The sequence below is a fragment of the Arachis ipaensis genome, chromosome B3, assembly GCF_059453495.1.
Source record: "Arachis ipaensis isolate K30076 ecotype BB chromosome B3, ASM5945349v1, whole genome shotgun sequence".
Classification (NCBI taxonomy): Eukaryota; Viridiplantae; Streptophyta; class Magnoliopsida; order Fabales; family Fabaceae; genus Arachis; species Arachis ipaensis.
In genome coordinates, this window is record NC_142438.1 from 55,820,016 (window position 1) to 55,824,589 (window position 4,574).

The 4,574-nt window shown below is 34.3% G+C and overlaps 1 pseudogene; it reads right to left on the reverse strand.

Moving 5' to 3' along the window:
- Positions 1–824: 824 nt before the first annotated feature.
- On the reverse strand, positions 825–1,523 carry LOC148570710 (uncharacterized; annotated as a pseudogene).
- Positions 1,524–4,574: the final 3,051 nt, after the last annotated feature.

Genomic DNA, 4,574 nt, shown 5'->3' on the forward strand with positions numbered 1-4,574 from the left:
AAAAAAATAATCTTGTTGGTGATAATATAAGATAAGATAAGAAAATAACATATTTTTTGTTCTTAGAATAATTTATATGATTTGTATGATATATATGTTACTTTTATCTTTCACTCCTTAAACCAAAGTTTCTTTATCGGAAGAGGGACATTCCCAAATTTTCTATATGATTGATCATACCATTTCTTGATGATCTCTATAATCTTTTGAGGACCAGAAAAAAAAGTAACTAACTGGTAATTTCCTAAAGAATTCATAAGTTAGAAAACTAAAAAAAAGTAATTATATCTCTAATTCTAGCAATCAAATTTTACCTTATTTTTTTCATTTGGAACCAATCTTTATTTTGTGACACTATTAGAAATCGATGCAGTCTCTGATGGAGGAGATATACTAGAGCTTCCAAGTATCTCTGAATTAACTAATAGATTGGAATTGCGAGGTGGAAGAGGAATTGAAATTGCAGGAGGGAGTGGTGGAGGGAGACTCATACATCCTATAGTAGGGCAACTTGGTAGAAGAGGACTCGTGTAGCTTGGATTAGGTACCATCAAATATGGTTGCTAGATAAATGGCCCTGAATGAAAACCTTGCACAACCGAAGTCCTAGAAGAGGTGGAGGTGATGGTAATAAGGGTTGCAGTGGTGGTGCGCGATCCTCTACGACTATTGACACCTTTATCTTTGACCCGAGGAGACATGACCTACATATATTTTAAAGATTAACCCTATTAAAAAATATACAATAATATGCAATACACATTCAAACAATACAAGCTGAAACAATATTAAAGACAAGTCAAATATTAAAAATGGTTACCCTGTTAAAAATCGTTATTATCATCAAAGTCTGCAATATCATCATATTCATTTTGATTAACCACAAAACTAGAACTGATGGACAATTCGACAATGCGGTTCTTTCCAAATGGAGGCTTAAGACTAACAGGAAGCTCAGTGTTAGAAATCCTAGAAAGATTGCTCTCATCCACTTGATAAGCTACATTACCATCCTTTTCCTCATCTTCATCTACATGGTTGGTTTCAAGTCAACCTCTTGGTATAGTGTTTACAATAACACGCCATATAGACTTGCAATTTTCAGGATAAAGTAAAAAGTAAACTTGTTTAGCTTCTTGAGCGACAATGAAAGAATCATAACGGCGATGTTTTTTGCTATGGTTGACTTCAATTATTTTGTAGTTATTATGAATACGGGTTCTATTTAGACAGCTTGAATCATACCATTGAAATTTGAACAAAACAACTCGATTAGAGTCGCCATCAGTGTATTCAAACTTGAGTATATCTTCTAATACTCAAAACTAATCACTTCTCCCGTTGCTTGCATCACCTTTGACAGACACACTGGAAGCTTCTTGGCGGCGTCACTGCACTACGCAATCTAACGCCGACCTCAAACGTACATCCACTGGCTCCCACCCCTGCACCTGGTGCATAGAATGAGAGGCATAGTTACCACTGTTTACCGCCGATTGCAAGGTAACACTGCTTGTGTCCATTATCATTTTCTCATTTATTTTAAAATTTTTTTTGGCAGGAACATGTAATTGATGATTCGATATTTTTTCATAATAAGCAGATGTTCTTTTTGCAGGGATTTGGATATTTCTTTTAACATACTACCACTTTTTGTGGATGTTTTTTTTTTGTAGGATTCAGATGTTTCTTTTTGCAGAGATTTGGATATTTTTTTGTTACACTTGGAATTTTTTTTTTTGTAAAACTTAGAATGTTTTCTTTTATTAAACTAACTGTGGGATATTTTTTCTATTTAAAAAAGAATTTTTTTTATTAAATTTGGAATGTTTTTGTTACACTTGGGATATTTTTTTTTGTAAAACTTGTAATATTTCTATTCTTAAATTGAGATGCTTTTTTTGTTAAACTTTGGATGTTTCTTTTCTTAAACTTGTGATATTTTGATGCAGGTCGGTCCCGCACAATGCACAGAAGAGTTGTGGCTGATATCGGCAGCGCGACGGACGGTTAAAGACGAGGTATTGGCGACGCAATAAGAGAGGATGAGATGGGCTTCACATTGATGAAGCGATTATTGTAACACCCTACCACACAGAGCTTTATGCCTAGGACGTAAACCAGAGGTGGCGAGGCGCTATGACTTCTAAAAATAAAAATACTAATGTAATATACTTAAAGAAAGTTGTAACTAGGAGCCTTGAAGGAGAAGTTAGTAAAAAACAAAACAAAAATCGCATCCCTCAAGAAATTTACAATAGATGGATAAGCAAGTTCGAAAGGAAGGTTTAAAACATATACATATAGATCAGAATTCCAAAATATAGATAACAAGTTCCGACTCAACCTGCGAAGCTAACACCGGCCAGAGTATACTTACATATATATATAACCCAAAATACAATCCTAAACTATAAACTCATGTTTCTCTAAATCAACCTCTAGGAGGGACTAAGTACAAAATACAAGGAGTGGCGAATAAAAATGTAAATATATACAAGCAGAACATAATGCTAAACCCAAAATATAGCTATTCACCCCCAGAAGGTCTTCAGAATGTTCAGTGCGGTGCCTCCCGACCTGCATATGAAAAAAAATAGCAACATATGTATAGAATAAGAACTGGAGATTCTCAGCATGGTAAAGGTGCCCACGTACATAAGATATAACGTCTCGGGAAAGCCGAAGGCGATCATAGAACTCCGGCACTCAGATATAAAGCTCAAAATTAAAGTTTAAAACCATAATACAAGGTAACATATCTAAGGTTCCTAAGTCTAATTCAATTCTACTTATTCCCACAGCTTCTCGCCTTCCTCCAATCCTCTAAAACCCCGGTGCATAGACAAGCGATACAGATAAAGCAAACACAAGTAGGATACAGATACAGCAGGTAGCAAATATAGTAGGTAAGCATATTAATCACATAGGCAAGCCCAATTAATGCACAATCAAACAAAACACACATATGCATATGATGTATGTCTGCCCTATGGCTAATGAGTCTCATCTGTCGGTTATATAGCCAACCCTACATGTTCGGTAGCTAACCCGGACATCGTCCTCTTGAAAACTGGTGAGCGGTATAGTACCACAATCCTCACCTGGTGAGCGGTAAGCCACCTCGATCCCTACCATCTGCGGGCGGTAAACGACCTCGATCCCCACAGACATTTTCAATTAGAAAACAACACACATGTGGGCGGTAAATAACCAGGATCCTGACAAAACAATTTCATATCAAATCTAGTGGGCGGTAAAAAACCACGATCCCTACAAAATAATTTTCGTTAAAATCTAGTGGGCGGTAAATAACCATGATCCCCGCAAAACAATTTCAAATCAAGTTCATTCTCGTTATCATATAGTATTTTACTTCATTCAAAATCATTCATTGTCATTATCATCGATTCATCTCCCATTTTATCTCAAATTCATTCAACATTGTCGTCATTCATATATCTCCAACATTTCCACACTTCTCATCATAAATCATCACCCCAAAATCTTCATTCACTTCTAAAGTACTTCCCTCTCTAGGTAAACCATTTTTTCCTATGATTAGAAACTAAATTAGGGACTTTAGAAGATAACTATAGAGATTTGGAAGTTAGAATTTGAGTTAAAATAACAAAAATTGCATTTTCCCCAAAAACAAGGTTCTGCGTACGCATGCATGATCTCGCGTATGCAGGGGTGCAATTTGCCTTGCTCGCGTACGCGACCCCTGTCCGCGTATGCGAGACCCCTAGACAGAAGCAAATGGCCGCGTCGCGTAGCGAGTCCTCCAAAATTGTTAAAAAGTTGTTAAATTCTGCAGAATTCAGTTTTATACACCAAACTTCTTCCTAAAAAATTATTTTTAATCTGTTCTTCGAACGGCATAAACTTTACGGACCCAATTTTAATTTAAGACAAGTTTGGAAAATTTTAAGGGTCCGAAATCCAAATTATGGCTCGTCAAAATTTGTTCAAAAATTAGTTTTTATCAAAATCTTCAGAAACCCCTATTCTTTCCAATTCCTCATTTCAAACTCATAACTCACCACCAAAACAGCACTAAATATAACTAGAATTGAAATCTTACCCGATTCATTCATATATATATATATATATATATATATATATATATATATATATATATATATATATATATATATATATATATATATATATATATATATATTCAACAATCATTAAAGAAAAGCTCATCATCCACAAATACATACATATATATATTAACAAATCTCCATAACATATCCTCATTATCACCTACTATCAATATTATTTATCACATTCATTATTCATTTCAAAGCTCATCATTATAATTTAATATCTTTCATCAATCATCAATCATTATTCACAATCATTAATAATCAATCATCATGCATTTTAACCACCCACTTAACAATTTCCAACAACGAGTCACTAAGGTTATGTTTGGTTGGAAGAAAAGAAATAGAGAGAAAGGAAATAGAAAGGAAAGAAAGGAAATGAAAAAAATTTGGTGGATTTTTATTTTCCTTAGATGTGTTTGAATGGAAGGAAAATAAGAAGGAAAGAAATATTTTATA